The sequence below is a fragment of the Protopterus annectens genome, chromosome 8.part0 (genome assembly GCF_019279795.1).
Source record: "Protopterus annectens isolate FY-2018-M chromosome 8.part0, PAN1.0, whole genome shotgun sequence".
Lineage (NCBI taxonomy): Eukaryota > Metazoa > Chordata > Ceratodontiformes > Protopteridae > Protopterus > Protopterus annectens.
Genome location: NC_056741.1, coordinates 161,519,629 through 161,543,624, shown reverse-complemented (window position 1 = coordinate 161,543,624; position 23,996 = coordinate 161,519,629). Strand labels below are relative to the sequence as shown.

Sequence of the window (23,996 nt, the reverse complement as noted above, 5' to 3'; positions counted from 1 at the left end):
GTAGTTGGTACCACTGCTATCCCAAAAACATGCATATCTCATGTTCCCATCCTGCACATTCCCTTTTACCTTCTTTATTCACATCCTCAAAATCATCCTCATTCTGTATTACTGACTCTTGCCAGTCGACCTCAGCACCTGGGTCCGGTTCGTCCGTGCTGCCATCATATAGTCATGCTGAACTATGATCTGGAGCAGCAGCGGATTTCCCGGGATTCCGGCAATCTCTTGCGAAATGCCCCTTCTTACTGCATTTAAAACATTCCCCCCTCTTTTGTCTGCCTTCGTAATCTTCAAAATGTCCTACATTCCCTCTGCCTCTACCCCATCCCCTTCCTCTACCTCTGTTGGACGGAGCTTATATTAACATAAGTGTTCCATCTGCGCTCACCGTAAAGGTTTGAGCCTGTTTTCTTTTCTTTTTCCTCAAGATATTTTTCTGCATGTAAGGGGATATGAGTCTGTGGACAGGGTATGTACTTTAGCTTCTTTTTGTTTTTTACTCTGATTTGTCTATACTACGGTTACGTAGTTCCAGAGTCTCCTCTGCTTGTTTTTGTAAAACTACAGAGGGTATTTTTTCCTGCTTTTCTGCCTCCTGTAAAACTATGGAGGACACCTTTTCTTGATTTTCTGCTTCTTTTTCCTGATACTGGGGTGGACCAACCATTTCTTTAGGGACTTCTGGATACAAGGGTGGGGCTGTCGGTTTACGACAGACAACAGATGTCTCATCATCTTCTTTATGGACAAAAAATGCACCTTTTGCACTCGAGCCACCACTTTCCTTATTCGAAAATTGTTCCCTATGCCTCTTATTAGCTTCTTTTAACCATTTCTGTGCTTGAGGGAATCCCACCTTTACTTGATTTTTAACTTTGCCTCCTGCGTCCCTACGCAGATCTCTCACCAAATTTTGACATTCTGATCTATTTAAGTTACCACTAAATCCATAATTGATCTTTCATTTTTTTTATGTATTTTAAGTTTTTTTTTTTTTTTGGATGGAATTTAAACATATATTCCTCATCTTCAGTCCTTTTATTTAAGCAGCCCTTACTAGCACAACAACTGCTTCCTATTCCCATTTTTCTTATTTAAAAAAAAAACTGTTTCCTTTTCCTGAGATCTCTACCGGTCTTTTGTAAAATTTAAACAAAAGAAATTCCTTTATGACTAGTCCCTTAAAAAAAAGTACTTTTATAAATATAAAAGCTTACCTTACTGCGGATCTTCCGCCCCGTTCGTCACCGTCCCACGGATCGAATCTAAGAGTGACTGGCCTCTACTTACGACTTCTTTGTCGGAGGTCTTTCCGTTTAAGGGAGCCCGAGATTCGTTCTCCCCTCCTGTACAGGTTTTTCAGTCCCTCTTATGCGATTCGTACTGTGAAGAGGTGGCCCCACGTTCTTGGGCGCCAGAAATGTCAAAAGATTTTAATACTCTTAACATATACTGGAAGAATCATGCAGATAAAGATAAGCAAAAAGGTTTATTTTACATGCATGGAGACATGCTACAAAGTACATGGTATGTCAGCAGTCTAATTTCTGTACACTTCACATGGGTTTTTATACCCTTCTCTGCACGTACACAGTAGCTGGTTACTAGACAAGGAATTTCAGTCAAGGCTATAAATTCACATACTGGAGCCTTAGATGGTCAGAGGTCAGTCACAAGATAAGCTTGTGCCTGGACCAAGGTAACATCTGTGCATTCCTCTTTGGTCAGCAAATTCTTTACAAGAAAAACAGCTTATTTTAACTTGCTTCTTTGCACGCAATGCAATTTCACATTTTAACCCTTCCTATACATGATACAAAGATGTTGAACACAAAGATTCTTACTACATCTAGCAACTTTCTAAGCTTGTAAGAGCAATATTGAAACCAAGCAGAAACTTCACAGTGTGGAGAGTATGAAGTTCATTCCCTGAAATATGTTATGCACCTAGTTCACTAATAAAATTTGAACTTTAGAATACGTACTACAAAATAATAAACTAAAGTCTAGATTAGTAGGTTAGCCTTAATAAGCTGTTCTTATATTGCATATTTTAATTTGTCTCTTGCTTTTAAGTTTCAGTTCTCTAAGGTAGCACAGTCTCAGTTTACACTATGGTGTTAAGAGGGACTTGGTTAAAGGAATACGTTTAATGCGTTTATTGCTCTTTACAGAACCACCCTCTGTAACCACTCCTTTGCTCCGAATAACCTGATTATATATAAATTACTGAATGTTTTAAATGCTTTACACTATACTCAACTAGAATCGCTTGTTTGTGTGTTTTAATAAAAGATACTCCATTTTTAACTCAACTGTGGACTATTATAGCAATAACCCATGCCTGGGTGTGGGTGATGCTGGATTTACCCACGGTTGGTGTGGTTTGGTCACAAGGGCGAAGCCCGAGTGGCCAAAGGCAACCGTGGGTAAATCCAGCATTACCCACACCCAGAAGTGGGTTATTGCTATTATACAATGACATTATTTAAGAAAAAAAAAATTACTTTTCTTAAATAATGGCATTGTATAATGCCTCCTTGCTGCCCTTCCGCAGCTGTCTTGTATTCTGCGGCAGTTCTGATGTACTGTGCATGCGTATGCTTACACAGTACATCAGAGCTGTGGGCAAAAGCAACGGAGAAAGCAAGATCTCCGTTGCTTTTTACAAACTGTCTCGCTATGTTAAAGGAGTTTAACATAGCAAGACAGCTTTAAAAAAAGCAACAGAGAATCTCCGCTGCTTTTTTAAAGCTGTCTCACTATGCTAAACCCATTTAACATAGCAAGACAGTTTTGAAAAAAGCAATGGAGAAAGCAAGATCTTCGTTGCTTTTTACAAAGTGTCTCACTATGTTAAAGGAGTTTAACATAGTGAGACAACTTTAAAAAAAGCAAAGGAGAATCTCCGTTGCTTTTTTTAAAGCTGTCTCGCTATGTTAAACCCATTTAACATAGCGAGACACCTTTAAAAAAAGCAACGGAGATAGGAAGATCTCTGTTACTTTTTTTAAAGCTGTCGCACTATGTTAAACTCGTTTAACATAGCGAGACAGTGTGTAAAAAGCAACAGAGATCTTGCATTCTCTGTTGCTGTAAAAAACAGAGTTATACTAATGGAAAAAGTCCGGGCGACCGGACCTTTTTCCATTACTATAACTCTGATTTACAACGCGCATGCTGACCAATCAGTGTGCACGTTTTGGAATATTAATGTGGGGGGGGGGGGTCGTTGTATAACTACTATTTTATTATTTTGTAGTGCATATTTTAAAGTTCAAATTTTATTAGTAAACTATGTGCATAACATATTTCAAGGAGTGAACTTCACACCCTCCGCACTACAACATTTCTACTTGTTTTTGACCCAGCATAGGTTGCATACTGGGTTTTCTGAGACTTCTTGGATACCATGCATTTTTCTTTTTGTAAGAGCAATATTTCGAATATGTCTCTATTTTTTGCCCATTTTACCCCCATTATCATAGGCTTTGTCCAGATTTCTTGTGCTAAGAGGTTGAGAGGTATGGCTTGCAGGCATTATTCTAGTCATGAAAACAGTACCTAGATCCAAACTTTCAGAACATATACATGCAGGACAAATGAATGTTTGGGGACAGGATGTCAGAATGATTAGGACATAGTGACAGAATGCATAGTCGACTAACCTACATTCTTCTGTAGGGAATTGTTGTGTCTTCTCCTTCTTTGTTGTCTCATTCCTATAAAAGTATTTTTGACAGTCATTTTCTTTGCCTTCTTGCATTCAGACTGTATGCAATGGTATTCTAGTACTTAACTTCCTACCCTTGCTTAGCTATCACAATCGCACAGAGATGTAATTATAACATTAATAAGGAGCACGCCTCTCATTTCCCCTCCCATCTCTCTCTACAGTAGAAATCGTCTGACAGACAGGTTCTCCCACTATCACTAGCAGCCTTTTTGGTACTTGGTTACGCTCCCACAAGCCTAACCAATCAGAATCTCTCTCTGATGGGACATATGTTGACGTGTGTCTACTCCTCCTTTTTAGAGGTGCTCTTTTAATTTTCTCTTTCCTTGTTTTGCTGTCAGGCCCATTACCAACACATTAAAAGAGAAAACGGAACACCTTTTGCAGTAGAGACAGACATCACATTTCAAACAGTAGATTTTTCAGCAATTTTTTTTCAACTTCATTGCTCTATATTTTGCGTTTACATGCTATGTGTCTTTCCTCTTTCTCTGTCGCTCTCTTTTTCTATCTGTTTTCTAAGTAGAAGTCAGTTACCCGGATTGAATTAAAAGCTGTGAAGAGGGAGGTACCTTCTGTTAAGGAGGCCTGGATTTGAATCAACTTAACGTTCAGTTCGTGTGCTGTGTTCAGTGATTTACATTCATTGCTGCTCAAGCCCAGAAATAGAAAACTGTTAGTTTATGACTTTTCCTTCAGACTGGTGGGCTGGGAAAAAGATATTTTCACTCCAGAGCTTTCCCTGGTATCCGCATAAACGCTGTGTCATGTATACGTTTTTAAAGTCATTATCCAGATAATGAATTGCACTGCTGTACTGAAATAAGGTAATGAGGAATACCAATCTGTAGTGCATAAATATTAGTGAGCTGAAATTTGCTAAAGTTTAAACTATATGTATTCAGAATATATACTATGATTTTAATGACTGCCAATATAATATATGTAATCGTGATGTTTGAGAACCACTCAGCCTCAGTAATCGGCAGTGCTGTAAACTATGGAGTTATGTATGTCATTGTTAACTGCTACAGGACACAAATGAGTAAAGTAAATGCTGACAGGAACAGGAGGAAGCATGGTGAGGGAACGGGGATGTATTATTATCCGATGGCTTTTTCACACTGTGATCATGTGCACATTGCTTGCTTTTTGTTTGCTCGAGCATAATTGGTTGTCTCTGGGAATCTGTGTTCGATTGCTGAACAAGTATTGCAGTGATGTAAATCAGATTGAATAATGTTATTTTACAGGTACTCTGAGATTAGAGAAGAAAGCGTGAGATTTATTTTTTTTACACGATCACAATTTTTCCAAGTTGCAGTAACCCCAGAGTAAGAATAATAAAGGGGTATGGGAGGAAATCCCCCAAAATGTGAGGGGTGTGTGTGTATATATATATATATATATATATATATATATATATATATATATATATGTGTGTGTGTGTGTGTGTGTGTGTGTGTGTGTATGTGTGTGTATATATATATATATATATATATTTTTTTTTTTTTTTTTGAAGAAAGCGGACATTGGCTGAATGTGATGTGAATGCATGGAAACAGATACAAGAATATATCACACTAAATAACACATGGAATCACAGTTCTGATAAAATGTAAATAAATCCTTAGCATTTGTTGAGACTCCAGACCATTGCATTGCCTCAGTGCCGTATGTGTTATCCCATTTTTGGGAATCTGAAAAGGTGGTAATAAAACTAGCAAACCAGTGGGTGACAGTGAAATCTTAGTGTCTTGTTTTCTAAGTGTGAATACATTACTTTTCTGTTGTGTGGAAATGCTCCAAAGTTAAACATCACATAAGCTTTTGGAACTAATTAATAATTGTTGTAACTGACCTGGTGGTACAAACTGGGAATTTGCCATTTAACCTGCAGACAGATTTCAGAAATTGGCACTGCCTGTAATATAGTCTACCAAAGAGAGAAAAGGATGAGCTTCTGCTTTCTTTCTTGGGGTGTGAGATTCCAGGCTCTACTAGCTTTCTTTTCTTCCTCCCAGTAGAGGCTGGGGGGTGCAATATAATGTTGGTGCTTTGGATTCACTGCTCATATGATACATTATTGTCAAGGGCTTTACACTATCACACTTACCTTATTGTGACATTTTATCAGATCATCCGCGATGGTACAGCGGTAGCGTTGTTGCCTCACAGCAAGAGGTTCTCCTGTTCAATTCTCGGCTGGAGTGCGGGGAGTGTCTTCTGTGTGGAGTCCGCATGTCCTCCCTGCGGTTGGGTGGGCATTCGAAAGACATGCGTAAAAGGGCGTGCCTTCATTGAAGGTTGAACGTCGAGCTGGCACCTCAAAGTTCGTCAAAATCTACTGCCAGTCATTAGCGGACCGGATTTCCACTGTGGCGACCCCTAACCGGGAAAAGCCGAAAGACAATAACAACCGGTTAACAAAAATTAAAAAAAAAAACACCCATGCCCTATGTGTTTGGCACCAACTCCTTAACTGCTTAAAGCAGAAAGGTAAGATGAGGCTTCAAGGAACTATTATTGTTACACTTCATAGCTAAATTATTAAGGACACTGGTAAACATGAATCAACATTTTTTAAAAATATGTCACCGAGTGAGAGCATCTAAAACTCCTTGGTTTCTGGTGTCCAAGCAACCATCAATCCCCTAGCTTATTTTAATTATTTCCTCCAAGAAAATACACACATCTTCAGCAAAACTTGTCATCTTCTCTTGTAAATCTCCTAACCTCATCAGATGGTACAAGGGAGGGAGACATGAGGACATATGTTGGATTTAAAAGGCAAGATCATTCAGATTACATTTTATTTATGTGCTCATAATTATCTGGTGATAAAATAAATGCTGACAGTACCTTATAAGCTGTAATTAAAAAATAAATAGTGCAGTGTGTAAGGCAAAATAGCACAGTGAGTGGTGGTGTGCAGGGTCTGTCTGATTCAGAGACATATATGGTGCGGTCCTGCAAGGAAGTGAAGTACCATGAGTGGTATGTTATGCAGATGACCATATAACCAGATGGAGATGATAATAAGATTAATGCAAATAAGGGTAGCCATTATGACAGAATGATTTACAAATGTATAAGAAATATGCAGTGAGGAGCAAACATCAGTTTAGCTGTACATCATAATATCCTAGTGAACAGTGATGTTAACCACATTCTGATGTTAGTGGTAGTAGCAAGATCAGGCAAAATGTACATATTAGACACTGACCTCACACGCAATAACCATAACAGTGGACATCATTACTTTCTACTTCATCAAAGAATCCAACCTTGGCTAACATACTGTCACACCCACAATGGGATGCTAGTGAGCCACTGCCACATACTATCACACCCAAAATGGGAGGCTAGTGAGTCACTGCCACATACTATCACACCCATGATGGCAGGCTAGTGAGCCACTGCCACATACTATCACACCTATGATGGGAGGCTAGTGAGCTGCTGCCATCAGACAAAGACACCGTGCAAGAGCTGGTACACATATATGACAAGCACATGTAGATACATGGGATGCATGGAATACCAATTTCTCTGGACACCATGGAGTGTGTAGCATTGACAATCCCTCTATAGGGAACTTCCAGTGACTAGCCTGGGAAACCGTGGATGTACTGCAGGTTTCCTTCTCATGGATACAACAGTTCCTCAGTGTTACCAAAGCATGTGGAAGAGTGTTTGTGGTTTAAAGGAGAGAAACAACACTATGCAGGCATTTCTGTGAAATAGCCTGGTTCTCTGAGGTATTTATGCCATCAATTGCACCCATATTGCCATTAAAGCTCCACCTATGCCACAGGGAACATTGACCATGTATGTCAACTCTTAAGAGATTCCAGTTGTATTAACTGCTAGGTGGCCTACAATGCACAGGTTATAATATACAATGTGTCAATGTGCCACCCAGGCAGTGTTCAGCGTTCAGCGTTCCCACATCTTACCTATATGTGACTTATGCCAGCAATTTGTGTGGAGTGACTTCCCTCAGGGGCGTATCATTAATGATGCTAGATATGCCCTGCAGCCATGATGCACTACACCAGTACACAACTTACAGACCACAGCAGAGAATGCCTGCAGCTCTGGAACTATTCACTGTTGAGACCCAAACCATTGTCAATGTGCGTTCAAATTAATGAAGGCCTCCTCCTGCTGCTCATATGCCTCTGGTGGTGTGCTGCACTATGCCCTGGAAACCTTCAGCAAGATATTTTCCATTTGTGCCATATTGCACAACCTTCTGGTTTACAGACAGAAGCAACAGGATACTGCCATCAAAGAGCAGGCAATGCCAGAGACAGAAGACAGCAGTGGGGGGTGAGCCTGGTGAGGAGCTTTCAGATGACCAGGTTGCGCAGGAAGACCATACAAGGTAGAGGCAGGCAGAATTTATCATAGTACTGGCTAACAGGCAGCATCTGGTTCACAGCTATGGGCCAAATTAGGTATAACAAGCCTTAAAAGTGATGCTTGCAATAGGGTATGATCTGGGCACACTGTGCATCAGTTGCAAGTTATTCTGGTAAAAAAGCACTGAGGGCAGGGCACATTTGGCATCATATATAGAAGTCAGGGGAGCATGTTCCAGAATCAGTAAAGTAAGTTATGGACGTGTATGCGTGTTGTGACCTAGTGATTCTGATAAGCTTGGAAGACTTTTTGTGTGGTGAGGGAGTGTTGCTTCCCACGTGGGATAGATGTTCAGATGTGGAGGGTTGTTGGAGAGTGAATGTGTGGGTGGACACACCTCCATAGATGTTGCTTCACTGCATGTTTGTGACAAGATGGGGGGTCTCAGTAGATAAAGGCACTGACCTTGCATGTCCCTGTCCAAAGAGGCATTCCATCAGAGGAATGTCACAGGAACCAACGATACCTTTATGACAATGAATGCCAGGCCATGTCACTGAGAGAATCACAGCTTATGCAATGTCTGCAGGGACAACATGTTTGGCCTGAATCACTCTCAACACTGGCAGTAGGCAATGAGGATATGATAGTACGATCATGACTGTGATCGTCATTTTCTATGGGGTTCTTCCCCACTGCAGGTGGATGGCAGACAGCCATGTGTACAGCATCAGTTCAATGTGTGGCTGCAGACAGGCCCCTGTAGGATATGGAGCCACCTCCCATTGCACTGCCTACATGCAACCTAAGTACATTGAGGTCATATTACAGCCCATTTGCTACATCAATCAGTTCTGATGTGACCATGGTGGCATCAGCCTGTGCCTAAATAACTGTCCATATCATATGCTCTGTAATTGCCTTTATGACCCACAGCTTGGGTAGGTAGTGGGAACCATGGCAGTATCAGACAACAGCATGCCATCTTCTACTCTGTACTGATGTCTTCATGCTTGGTGGAGCTGCCAGTGCCCACTTTTGGCTGGCGGTAGAGGATCCTCAATGGTCACCTGGGACTGTAGGGCAGGTTACACAATCAATGGAGTGAAATGGGTAGTTGCTGTGGCTGACAGTGTCACTGTGACCACTGACTTTGCCCTGCTTTGACAGGCGTTATAGTCAGGTTCATATGATTCATTTATATTAGGCATGCCCACATGCACGATGAAGCACCCATACATCAAATTGCCTGTTAAAGGAGAGAGAAGCACCTTTATGTATCATTCCTTCTTCGTGAGTATCTTATTTCCTAATGTTGCAGCAGCTGTGCAATAGAATGACGTGCAAAGAATGCAAGCCCATATACCATGTACACAATGTCATGGCTGTTGTAGCTCTGAAGTGTTTCTAGGGATGATATAGTTACAATCATGATATAAATGCTCATAGCTGTGGATTGTTTTACTACATTGTACATATATAAGGACATGGATCTACTTTGCTCTACCGAAGTTTCACATAACTGAAAATCAAAAGAACGAGACAAGAAGAGCAAAGTCACACAACACCAAACCTTTACATTGTTGAAATTCAGAACAACAAAACACCAGTTGCTCCAAGTCAACACAAAAAATCTACCTTTTGTTACATTTTTGCAGGGGGCAAGCCCACCTGCATCCCCTGCAAATTATATATACCAACTATGAGAACTCAATATAGTGAGAAAAAGGATAAATTTCCTGATCCTCACTGTACAGCGATCTCCATTCAGAAGCTCTGAGTGGTGTGTGAGATGCGCAATTGGTGTTTTGTTGACTTTCAGCAATGTAAATGTTTGTGTGATTTCACTCTTCTCATCTTGATGTTTTGATTTTCAGTTATGTGAAAATTAGGTAGAATGAAGAAGACCCAAGGACATGTCCAGTTGGTGCATCACCCACAGCACCAATGCTGGTCATTGAAGTTCTGTCTCAATGTCAAGTCCTCCAGCAGGTATGAGGGATTGGTCTTTCACCCCAGGCATTGATGTTAGGAACTCCTCAGTGTCCTTGAGAGTTGTCTGAGTTGGTGGACACCCACATGTAGCCACTCTCCCCTATGCAAGGGCTGTCTTTTTGTTGCTGGCATGGTGAATCATGTTGGTGACCTTATGGTGCACTTGTTTTACTAATCTGTTATGTACACTGACAACACTAACATCTGCAAAAAGGTGCTGCTATACAAGGTCACATAATACCTGTTCTCTTTTCTCAGTCTAGAGGATTCACTAGCTATATGCCTGGAGGACCTGCAGCAATGTGTCCATCTTTGCCAGGGAGAACTTCTCCAGATGCTTGTGCTCTTTAGGAGCTATTTCTTCTTATAAATGTGGACATACAACAATGGTTAATGACTGGGAATTATATGTGCTACATTCACACAATGACACCCTCTTCCCCCCATGTTCACAATGAGTACAGACTGTGTGACTCCAGATCTACAAATGTAACACTGCCAAATCCACAGACTGCTGCCTGCAGCTAGATACAGGTGTGCCTGTGCTACACCATCATTTCTACTATGTACCAGATACATTTGCTGTCACAGTGTCTGTGGATGCCAGTGTATCACTATCTTTGTACTACCCCATCCCTTGTTTGGCCTTCACCATATCCGTGGATGGCTACTGCTGCCTGCACATGATCCTTGTCTGTCCCCCTTTTTCATCGCTATGAAGCTTGTAGTTCCTATGTCGTTGGCTGCATGCTGCTGTATTCCCCTCAACAAAGTAAAGTTCAAACACTACATGTATGTTAACATCATGGCCTTTTTTCAATGTTGTGTACACCCTTGCCTTGACAGGAACACAACACTACAGGATGATAAGCCCCACAGAAGCAGCAATTCCTGAGTGTGTTGGGTACAACTCATGAGGTGCTCCCTATGTAGTTGGTTACAGCTTAATGTTATTAAAATAAATCCCCACAAGAGGGGATGTGTCATATGTGCAGTACACCACTGTCTATATGACTGGAATGCATGCACTTACTAAAAGTCTTACAACTGCCTCTCTATTCCACAGAAATCCCACTATCAATATAGTTTCTCAGTCGACAAGCATGATTATACTGTGATAAGCATTGCGATGGCTACAGCTGTTTTTATTGCACAGTTTGTGGGCTCAGAGCATGGCAATTACATTAATAACACAATTAATGTACCAGCAAAGTACATCAGGGTTGTCAGCCCATTTTGAGTGGAGACCAGGAATTTTGAGTGTAGACCAGGAGAGAAGCTCTATCAGTTATAAGCATATAATACAGTATTTGAAATAGCATCCAATGTTAAGAAAGACTTCTGCAAAAACAGAAACACAGCATTAAATGCAGAATCAAAGACTGCACCTAGTGTTACGCACAGTTAGTATAAAATAGAAATGCAAAAAGATTCCAAGATTGTTATTTATACACAGAATGATGTGAAGTGATTTATAGAAAGCATCGTGAAAATTATGTGGGTACAATTGCAAAGAGAATGCAATTTCAAGACAAAGTGTAGATTTTAAGTTAAAAATATCCTACATTAAATAAACTGTTTTGACTACGTGCTCCTGAGCTTGTGTTCCTTAATGTCTTCATATATGATGTGTAGATTGCATGCTTCTGAGCTTGTGGTCCTTAATGTCTTCGTATATGAAGTGTAGACTGCATGCTCCTGAGCTTGTGGCCCTTAATGTCTTCATATATGATGTGTACACTGCATGCTGCTGAGCTTGTGATTCTTAATGTCTTCATATATGATGTGTAGGACTGCATGCTCCTGAGGAACCACATGCTCCTGAGCTTGTGGTGATAAATGTCTTCATATACGATGTGTAGACTGCATGCTCCTGAGTTTGTGGTCCTTAATGTCTTCATATATGATGTGTAGGACTGCATGCTTCTGAGCTTGTGGTCCTTAATGTCTTTGCATATGATGTGTAGACTGCATGCTTCTGAGCTTGTGGTCCTTAATGTCTTCGTATATGATGTGAAGACTGCATGCTCCTGAGCTTGTGGTCCTTAATGTCTTCATATATGACGTGTAGACTGCATGCTCCTGCGCTTGTGGTCCTTAATGTCTTCATATACGATGTGCAGACTGCATGCTTCTGAGCTTGTGGTCCTTAATGTCTTTGTATATGATGTGCAGACTGCATGCTCCTGAGCTTGTGGTCCTTAATGTCTTTATATATGATGTGTAGACTGTATGCTTCTGAGCTTGTGGTCATTAATGTCTTCGTATGTGATGTAGACTGCATGCTCCTGAGCTTGTGGTCCTTAATGTCTTCATATGTGATGTAGGATTCCTGCTAGTATGGCAGTAACTGAACATGTGGCTCTTGTTACTGTCCAGCAGTTACTTAACTAAGATTGCTTCATGTGCCAAAATGTGGCAAGATAGCATTAGCTACTTTATGTTTATCTAGGAAGCATAAAAGCTAATCCTTAAAGAGCTGCTACTTATGCACAATCTGAAAACTTTCTATATTGTATGTGCATAGGGAACACTATGGCTAGGGACAGTAATTGTTACTATAAGGGGATGGGAGATGAGAAGGGTCTATATTAGAACATCGAAGTTTCAGAACTTCGAATGTTCTAATATCGACCCCTATTCAGCGAAAGCTGAAAACATCGAACATACAGAACAGCAAATTTTTTCCTAGGGAAAAAAATTTGCTGTTCCAAAACACATACACACAACACAAGCACACCAAACAAACAGCAATCCACACATACACCTAACATTTTACACCTAACCCTACACTAAACTATACACACACCAATAACTATCAACTTACCTTAACCCAAACCCTAACCCTAAGGACCATCACTATCGCACACTCACCTCACCCGCGCCCTAACCCTAACTCACCTACCCCGCCCTATCCCTCACATCCACACAATTGCACACTTACCTGTCCCGTGCCCTAATCCTAACTCACCTAACCCGCCCTAACCCTCACGTCCACACAATCGCACGGATACCTAACCTGCACCCTAACCCTAACTAACCTAACCCACACTCAGTTGTACACTTACCTGAACCCGACCCGTAACTTTCCACCACAGCGCTGAAAATACCGAAGCAACAGAAACGGACAACCAAATTCTTTCCCTGGGAAAAATTCAGTTTTCTGTTGCTTCAATATTTTCAACTTTCGCTGAATAGGGGTCAATATTAGAACATTCGAAGTTTTGAAACTTCAATGTTCTAATATAGACCCAATGAGAAGGGTTAGGGACAACAGAAAATTTTATGACCGACTACAAAGAGGGGCAACAGAAAACTGCATAACTAAATTAAATTGAGCATTATAAAGAAAGTCACCTTTTAGGTGTACAGGAAGGGTATTGGCTATTTTTGAGTAAGTAGGCACTTGGTGATATTTTAAAGTTATGTAGTGCTGTGTTTAGTTTTTTGGTAATTCAATTAAATTAATTTAACCAAATAAATATCTTTCCTGCAATGAAGCTCAGGGTCAGCAAAATAACATAATTCTATGTTGTTGCCTGACAATGAAGAACAATGTCTGAGATGGGAGCAGACTTATGGCAGACCCAGTTCATATTAGTGAACACAGCCTCTACCCATTAGCACATTGTTCAATTCTTTTTAAGCCACCTTGTAGCCAGTAGTAGTAGTACAGAGTCCATCAGCTTAAAATAATAATCTAGTTTCAGAAGTCCAGAATTAGCTAGGTAAGTCTGATAATTAGAAGGGTCCCTACAACTTTATGCAAGATTGCTGGTTGGAGTCCCAGTAAATGAACCTGCCCCAAGATGTTTCTCTCAGTTTCTTTTTGAGGTCTTTAAAACTTGTTATAGATCTATAACACTGGCAGCGGAAAAAGGATTCTTCTGACCAGCATAGGAATTTTATGTAGGATTGCTGGTTTGAGTACCAGTGAATGAATTGGTCCCCAGTACTTTTTTTGAGGTTTTCTAAACTTCTTATGGCTCTATAACATTGACAGCTAGGAAAGGATACTTGTCCCCAGTGCAGGTAAGTATCGGATGAAACTGTAAGACTAGGAGAGAGAATTTTTGCTGGTGAAAGTGAACATACTATAGTGCTAGTTCTACTGTGAAATGCTGATTTCTTAAAAGTCAGTATTTCAAAAGAAGAAAAAATAATTAAATGCCCAAAAATGAAGAGGGCAAAAAACCCCCTCATTTTTCTTGTAAGTTTCCCATCCTCTGAACTTATATATACCAACTCCATAGTTGCACCAACTCAGCAAAGGGAGAAATCTTCGTAAAAAGTGAGTCATGGCAGACATGCAATTAGAAAACGATCTAGCAGTGACATTTTGTGTTATGCCATCTGGCTTTTTTTTTGAGAATGTGTAGGGAAACCTACAGTGTTTCAACATTCTGAGACTGGAATAAAGGGCAAGTTGCAGTACCGTTCCCTGTAGAGAGATATATTCTTTGAAATTGTTGAGAGATTCTTTTATAGGTTCATATTTTTCCCCAATATAATGTATGTTGATTTATACATAAAAAGGAAAGTATGTAACAAAAACATCAGTAATGTACATGTATATATAGAGAGACAGACATATAACAGAAGTACTTGCAAAAAACATTAATACATTAGACTATTTTAACTATCCTAACTACAGATCCTAGCTACAGATAACTATTACAAAGAGTAAGAGTTAAAGCTGTATATTAAATTTGTGTTGTTAACCAGGTTCAATATTAATTAACGTTCAGTTTATTAACACCTTATGAATTACATTTTAGTATAGATGACTTTTAGTATTCCAGGTGTTTTCAATATTGTAATAGTTGAACATACATAAAAAAATAAAAACTATTTACATCTATTTACACATAGATGCCACAATTATTTTTGTATAGCCACAAAAGAAGTACAAAGATGTAAGTGAGATAAGGGAGAGTAAGCATGTGAGAGTAACTATACGAAGCTAATTAAAGTGAGTAATAGAACTGAGTAGGACTGAGTATTAAAAATGGTCTTCATCTAAAGTATTGTTAGTTTATAAGTACAGAAACTAACTGGTGTGGAGAAGAGAGATATTTGGAGAGGAGGAACTTAGAAGTTGTGTGCTTTGTAGTTTCATAAGTAAAAATGCCTTCAGTTTTGATCTTTAAGTATAGTGTCTAAAAGATAACTCCAGTATTGTTGAAAGTATGTTATTTTGTTTGGATTTTGATTTGCAAGTTTATGTGAGGATATAAATTTTACGGCCATAGCTTTGAAATTTTCCCACATGATCTTAGACTTGTCCAAGCAGTTCTTGGCGATGTGATATTTAATTTGTGTACAAATTGTAATGAGAACATGTTGCTGTAGACTTGTCAAGTTTTGGGCTGTAATACGGAGAATCACTGTTTCCCATGAAAAAGTGCTCTTTTCATATCCCATTTTATCAAGTTTGACTTTAAGTGAGCACCAAAGTTTATAAGCTTTCTTATAACTTATGAAGATATTCAGTAGGTCTGCTGTTTCCATAGGGCAGAATGGGCATATTGGTGAGTATTTAGAGTGAAATTTGTTAAGGACAGTTAGGTGTGTAATATGCATTATTGTTAATCATGAGCTGGGTGTAGATTAAGTTTTTGAATGGGGTTAGGTTAAGTATATTTTTTATTGCTTGAGATTTTTGATCTATAGTGATATTATTGTGTTTCTCTTGCCAGTAGTTTGAATATAGAAGAGATTTTTGAGATTTAATTGCTTATATTAATTTATAGGCTTTTGAGATCATTTTAGTTTTGTAAGATAAAATATTTATTATTGACTAAGTTATTTTGATTTCTTGTTTGTCTATTATTTTTGAAGAGAATTTAGTGTTTATAAGTAATTTGAGTAGTCTGAGCATGATGTCATATTTATCAGGTATTCCTAGGCTAGTTCTCATCTCAGTTATGTTGCATTTGTTTAGCCGATATATTTCCCAGATCATAGTATTTTTTTATTAGGGGATATTTAGTTAGATCTGTTATTTTGTTATTAAGTTTTAGATTAGGGTTAAGGTGAATAGGTATTATAAATTCAAGTGTATTTTTCAGGTGAAGTGATGTTATTAGATTTTGAAATATGCTTATTTTATTGTTAATCATAGGGTGGATTTTCATTGTATTAAGATTCTTTAAATTAATGAAAGGGGGCTTTAGGGTTAAAGTTGAGGGAGTTTATATGATTGTACCAGATTTTAGTCCATAGTGGGGACCATGTTTGGTTGGTTGGGTTATGGTTTGCAATTTGAATTATTATGCTGATACTAATGATATCATTGTAGAGTTTAAAGTCTGGTAACCCCAAACCACCCCTTTCTTTAGGTAGTACAAGTTTTTCATACCTGATTCTTGTAGATTTTGGGTGGCATATGAATTTTGAGAGGACAGATTTCATTTTCTGAAAGAATTTTTGAGGAATAGTTAAATTTATGGCAGATAGTTGATATAAAATTCTAGGTAGAACATTCATTTTTATAATGACTGCTCTAGACAACAGAGAAAGGTTTATATTTTTCCACCTAGATATGTCTCGTTCAGTATTGTTTTGTAGGTTTGCTTTCATCAATTCCTTATGTGTATGTGCATAGTTAATGCCTAGGTATTTTAATTGATAGTTAACTTTTATTTCACTTTCAGGAAAATAACATTTTTGTGACCATGGAGGTTAATAGGGAATATGTAGTATATCTGAGAATTTTCCAATTGATTTTAGTATTTTATGTAGATCAGTATTTGGGATTTTAAAGTAAATATTCAGATTGTTTGTAAATACAGTATATTTTAGGTCAATATTTTGTACATTTGGTATGTGATGGAATGTTTTTTGGGCTATGTAAAGCAGTAATGGTTCTAGATGAAGACTGAAGAAATAAGGGGAAAGGGGACACCTTTGTCTTGTTTCATTGGTTATTTTCATAGGTTTAGATTTTAATTTATTTATATGCAGTGTCATAGATGCATTTTTGTAGATCATTTTAATTGTGTTTATGAAATCTTGTGGTATATTAAAGCAAGGCAGAATCTTAAAAAGAATGTTTAAATCTACCTTTTCAAAGGCTTTACTTGCATCTACTGTTAATGCGTACCTAGGATGTTTATCTTTTGCTAAGATATGAATAATAGTATCAAGGGTTAAAGTGTTATCACTTATCTGTCTCTGTTGCATGAAACCTAGCTGCTCTTGGGATATTATAGATGGCAATATTTTTTGCAGCCTGTATGCTAGTATTTGTCTGAGTATTTTAATATCATTGTTTATAAGATAAACAGGTCTATAATTATATGGGTTGGATTTATCTGAGTTGGGTTTGGGAACTAGAATAGTTTTAGAGTTATTTATATAAAGGTCTGTTATACCTTGTAAGATGATATAGTTGAACACTCTTAGCAAAATGTTTGAAATTGTTGTAGTGGATTTTTTATAAAATTCAGCAGTGAAACTGTCTGGTCCAGGAGCTTTGTTGATTTTCATTTTGTTTATGGCAAGTTTTATTTCTTCTAATTTGAGGGGTGTCCTTAAAAATGTTGGGTTTCAGTTAGTTGAAGGAGTTTTAATTTTTTTATAAATTTGTCATATTGATCAGGTTGTGGTTGTTTTTGGAAGTTATAGATGTTTTATATATCTCTTCAAATGAATTTATGATATCGGAGTCATTGTGCAATATTTGTCCTTTATAATTTAATTCAGCTATTTTTTTTTTGGGGGGGGGGGGCATTTTTAACATTTATTTATCTGGCAAGAGTTTTGGAAGGTATTTGTGCTCATTCTGTGTATTTGTGAAGTACTTTAAGTTCAGTGAAAAAGTGTTTTTTTAATGTAAAGTGTATAGTTGTTTTTATAAGTTTGCCATAGTTTCTTCAAGTTCTATGGAATATTGGTTTTGGAGTTTTTCTTCTACTTCTTTTAATTGTTTTTCTAATTTGATGTTCATGTCATTTTTTGTTTTTTAAACCATGAAGCTTTTTTGAATGAGAATACCTGTTATGACCTCCTTTGTTTCTGCCCATTGTATGTCATAGGGCATGTTATTTTTGGTAATATCATTTTCAAGTCGGGTGAGGATATTAGTAATTTCTTGTATTACTTCTTTTTTTTAATTATGTTAGCATTTAAGGTCAAATTAGAGTAGATATAGCTATTTTGGTTACATTTAGAGGTGTTCATTTTAATTTGTATCTTGGAATGATCTGAGATTAATCTGGTATCCACTTTATATTCTATATCTTCTTCTTCTTTCAGCTTTTCCCAGTTAGGGGTTGCCACAGCAGATCACTTTGTCCGCTCATGATTGGCAGTGGAGTTTTAAAATGTTGAGTTGCTAGCCCAGCACCCAGCCTTCCACAGAAGGCACACACAAGCACGCACTCATGCTTAGGGCCAATTTAGAGTGTCCAGTCAACCTACAACATGTGTTTGGGATGTGGGAGGAAACCGGAGCACCTGGAGGAAACCCACACGACCACAGTGAGGACATGCAGACTCCGCACAGAAGGCACCCCAGCCAAGGATCGAGATGGGGAACCTCTTGCTGTGAGGTGGCAATGCTAACCGCTGCACCACCGTGGCTGCCCCTTTATATTCTATATCTACACTTGTTAAATTTTCAGATATCAGAAAGAAATCAATTCTTGACCATGTCTTATGCCTTGCTGAGAAGTATGTAAACGTATTTATCGATTTATCATATTGATATAATGAGTATGGGTCTATCAGGTTGAAATTATTTATTAATTCTTCTAAGGGTAAGGTGGCTTGATGTGATTGTTTACTGCTTTTATGCAATCTGTCTTTATTGGAGTTAATTAGGGTATTCCAGTTACCATCTATAATGTGGTAGTAGTTTGGAAGTTGTACTAGTATATTAAAAATTTCATATATAAAGATGTGTTAATTGCATGGTCTGTAGATATTTAGGAAGATTATGGGCTTATTTATTAAGGGGTGAGAACTAATAAAGTAATACCATCTGCCATTAATATCTGATTTGAATCCCAGAAATTCTCCCTGAAAGGATTTTCTGACAATGATTGCCATTCCTTTTAGATGCTGTGTTGTTTCCAGCAGTTATTATTTGTTTCACCCAGTTTTTTATTTTGGTCTTTATTCCACTGTTCATTTGTCATATGTATTTGTTGGAGATATGTTATGTTAGATTTATTTTGATATATTAGATGTATAATTAAGTTCCTTTGTTTTTTTATCCTGAGGACCATTAATGTTCTACGAGTCAACTGTAATTATTTTGTTAAGTCGTTTATTTATAAGTTGGGTAAAGCTCTATATAATAACTGGCATGTAATGAAGTATTATGTGTTTATTAAATAGTGTGGCATCTATTTCCCTTATTTCTGCCATGGTGCTTAACCACCTATCCCTCTGAATGGAATTAAAAAGATAAGAAACACTCATGGGGTAGTAATATCATATTTTTCTTAGAGATGTTTTACTACATAACAGAGGGATAAACAATAATAACTCTTGACTTTTCCAAATATTGACAGTCATTATCTAACACATGCACGCTGCAACACACCTATTAAAGAGATATTTTCACCAAGTTTAAATCTAGCCATTCAAAGCCCTCAGATGTTACAAAGGATTTAGGTTTATTTTTTCCTTTTTTTCTCTTCATAAAAGAAAAGAGAAAACAAGGATATACATAAATCAGATCGCAAGGATTAGTCACGTTGTGGTAAGATGTATCTTGATATAATGAAATTATTTGTAATACGAGCAATTAATTATGTACTGCCTTCTAGTTATGTTGTGGAATGTATTTTCCAAATTAAAGTTATAATTTGAGAAGGTATGTATTTGGATATTTTCTGTTACATTTTTCTCTTTTCACATGATTAGCAAAAACTATTTTCGTTGTAGGTAACATTTCACATGTAAGTGACACACACACGCACATATATCTATCTATCTATATATATATATATATATATATATATACACACACACACACACACACACAGACACACACACACACACACACGCACATATGCATAAACATATCATACATATGCATATAACACACATACACATGTCATATATTCTGCTTAGAATGTAAGGTAAAGAAAGCAGGTAAAGGGAGTGTTTCTGATTTGGAAGACTAAGGAGACAAACTTTTTCAGATCAGGAGAGATATTATAATTAAATTTGCTTTAACATTTCAGTCATATAGTAGTAATTGTAGTATTAAATTTAGCATTGTTTATACAGTATCTTCCATATAAGAGGATATCATTAGCTTTTAGTACAGCTATATGTGATTGTATATTGTTTAATTATGGTAGAAGAGTCTTTATGATGAGAAGTAGCTATTAGCTATATGTATTGAGATAGCATGTCTTATCAAAAAACAAAAATGTCACTTAAACCACAATTCAAGTGTTGTTCCTTTAATTCTCAAAGTTGCCAATTATCTTTTGTCTCAACATATAAATCAGAAGAGGTCAAGTTCCAATGTGCAAGAATGTCTGCCTCCATTTGCTTATTGCTGTTTTCTGACCTTCTCTGTGATGTATTTAGTAAGCCCTGTTCGTAGTTTTGATTTCTGTTGAGTCTTCCTTGCCACATAAAAATGTCTTATAAGAACTTATAGGGGCTTTAATTTAGGCATTAGCTTAGGTTATTTAGGTTTTCAGGTTATTTAAGCTGTTTGTTTGTTCTTTTGAAAAAGTCTGTATTGGTATTTAATTTGCTTTTGCATATATTATCGTTTTCTTTTACCACAATGCTCTTGTTATTTATCGCATCTAAATGTACACTTTGTAGCGATATCTTATTCTGATTTAAAAAACAGCAAGTGTAATAGGCTGTCTTTACCCCTTGTATTATGCCGTTAGCTTGCAGAAAGTGTTCGGAAGCTTTCTGTTGTGTGACTAGGCTAGAAATTACCTCCTTCCTTTCTTTATAGTTGTCTCTTAAGTTTTATGATAAATAGAGGAGGAAGGGGGAGATGCACATTTCTACTGAGACGGATGTTTTCTGAACTTCGGGGTCATTAGAACTCTGCTTTGTGAATAGGGGAAGGCCTCCAGTCAGCACAAAGGTATTTAAGTCATTTAGAGTTCAATATTTCAGTGTTTTCTCATGGTATTTTTAATTAAAGTATTTTTTTTATCCTCTTCAGATGTAGTTTTGGTCTTTATTTGCTTGGCACTTCATTGAATGCTTTTAGGAATGTAGATTTCGCTTCATCAGGGGTCAGGATTTGATATTTTGAGTCATTGTATTGAAATATTAATATAGCAGAATGGTTCATTTGGAAGTGTATTTTTTATTGATTAAATATGCACAGTAGTGAGATAATGTTTGTCTTTGTTGTTTAATTAATAGCGACAGGTCCTGTACTATTGAAATTTTATGTCCTCTCCAACTAATATATCTTTTTGTTTAGCTGCTGTTAGAATTGCTTGTACATGTGAAGCATTTAGTATTTGTGCATAAATTTGTCCCAGTGTGTCAGTTATTTCTGTTTTGCGAAGGGAATGATGTGCCTTTTCTATTGTAATTTCATGGGTAACTTCTTTGTTTTCCAAGAGAGTAACGAAGATTTCTTTTAATATTGAAGGTAGTTGTGTAAGGTCACATTTTTCCAGAATTCCTCGAACTAGAATATTGTTTCTTTGGCTTCTTGCTTCAAAATCCAGTGTTTTTGTTGGATTTTATTCTTGTTAGTTTTATTCATTTGCAGGCTTTTATTGATTTATTTGATCCTAATTTCATTATTTAGTATTTTGGCCTCATTTTGTTCCCAACACATCACTATTTGGTCTAAGTTGTTGCCAAATTACAGAACCAGCTGATATTGCCAACATCCTGGCAGATCGGTTCAGTGCTAACTTTACCCCCCTCTCACCCCCTAAACGGCCCCTATCTATAGAGGAAAAATGCAGAGTCCCTGTAATCACAGATAGGCAGGTAAAGGCTGCACTCTCTAAAGCCAAAACACAGCATCCATGGGACTGGACAACATTCCAGGCTGCATTTTGCACGAACTTCAGAATGAACTGGCTCCCCATTTAAGCACCATGTTCAATAATAGCCTTGCATCAGGCTTTGCGCCCACTGAATGGCGCACAGCAACCGTTATCCCACTCCACAAAGGGGGAGCCACTACTGATCCCAGGGAACTATCGACCTATTAGCCAGATGAGCCTGGTCTGCAAGGCCATGGAACGTATCATCATGGAACTCATAAACAAAGACATTGGTAACCTCCAAACTCTGGATCCCACCCAGTTTGGGTTTGTGAAAGGCAGATCATGCCTCGTGAACCTGATCGACTTCTTTGAGGCAGTCATCAAAGCCGTGGATGAGGGTAAGGTGGTTCACACAGCCTATCTTGACCTCGCCAAGGCTTTCAACACCATCCCCATTCTGGAATTATAGCTAAACTCACTAAACTAGGTATAAATCCCTATGTCACAAGATGGGTTGCCAACTGGCTCACTGACAGAACCCACACTCTAAAAAGTTGCAGACTCCAAATCTGACCTCAAAGCAGTGACAAGTGGAGTACCACAGGGTTCCGTCCTGGGATCTCTCCTGTTTGGTATCTACTTCTCTGAAGTACAGGCTAACACAGAAGGTCCTCTGGCTAACAAAGTTCACAGACGACTGCAAACTAGGAGCCATAGTCAAGTCCCCAAATGATGTGGACATCCTACAGAAGGGCCTCACTGAGACAGATGCCTGGTGTCAGAGCCATGGCCTTAAGCTCAATGCCAAAAAGTGCAGTGTCACCCCCTTTGGTAAAAACTCTGTACCCATGAACTACCACATAGGCAGCAATCTACTTAACACCGAATGCGTGATAAGAGACCTTGGGACCCAGGTGGACAGAAGTCTCTCTTTTGATAGTCACATCGCCACAGTAGTCAGGAAGTCCTTCTATGTGGCACACCTCATCATAAAAGGGTTCTCATCCAGGAAAAAAGAGGTAATTGTTCCCCTCTACTCGTCACTCACTAGACCTGTTATAGAGTACAACGCCCCTTTTGGAATGTACTTCACAAGACATCTGCAGCAGCTGGAAAGGCCACAGAAGTACCTCACAAAGAGGATTACTGGCCTCAAACAAATTCCCTACACTAACCGCCTCAAAAAGCTCCAGCTTTACTCCATAACATATCGCCTACTGCGAGGTGATCTCTGCCTAACATATAAAGCTATGTCAAACCTAGAGCTGTTGGACATGCTACACCTAAAGAAATCCCAATCCCTCCCAGCTACACACTCTAGGGACCTAAACCTTGTTACCACAATAAACAGGACATCCTGGAGGGATAGATTCCTGTCCCAGAGACTTCCTATACTCTGGAACAAGCTACCCATCTATGTCAAGCAAAGTTCTTCATTAGCACTCTTCAAGAAAAATCTTGATGAGTGGATGGGAAATAGGAAATACACCCCGGGGATCACTTCTGTGTCTCTGCTGGACAGTGGCACAGGAAAATAACTTTCCTGGGTGGCGTAAGCTATGGAACCTTGCTGGCCAGGCTTACGTAGGCCCTTGGGCCGATAGCCTAGTACCTACCTATGAACACGCGGTCAGGGCTTCCTGGTTCAAGTAAGTATATTTTTAATTTATTTAGACCTGTTCACTGCATAATATCAGCAGTAAAGCACTAAATGGCAATTATTAGGCTACTGTTCTTAGTTTTTTGCTGTATTAACTGGATGACGTTCGATTAGATGGTTAGATTTTGTTTTCAGTATTAGGAGCAGCTCAGTTCATGTGTTTATCGACTGGGAACCATTTTGGAATGAAATCGTTGAGAGATTCTGTCAGGTTTTCTGCCTGAGATATAAGGATCATTGTTTTGTTTAGGGCGAGTCCATCTGTAAACTAACTTTAAGAGTA

The 23,996-nt window shown here is 38.2% G+C and overlaps 1 protein-coding gene across 1 annotated transcript in view; it reads left to right on the top strand.

The window, feature by feature from the left end:
* The first annotated feature begins 4,323 nt into the window (after window positions 1-4,323).
* FOXJ2 (forkhead box J2) overlaps window positions 4,324-23,996 on the top strand; it is a 1,179,137-nt gene continuing 1,159,464 nt past the window's right edge. Inside the window, exon 1 of the mRNA XM_044079672.1 lies at window positions 4,324-4,566. The gene's annotated coding sequence lies outside the window, so the exon portion shown is untranslated. The remainder of the gene's footprint in view (window positions 4,567-23,996) is intronic.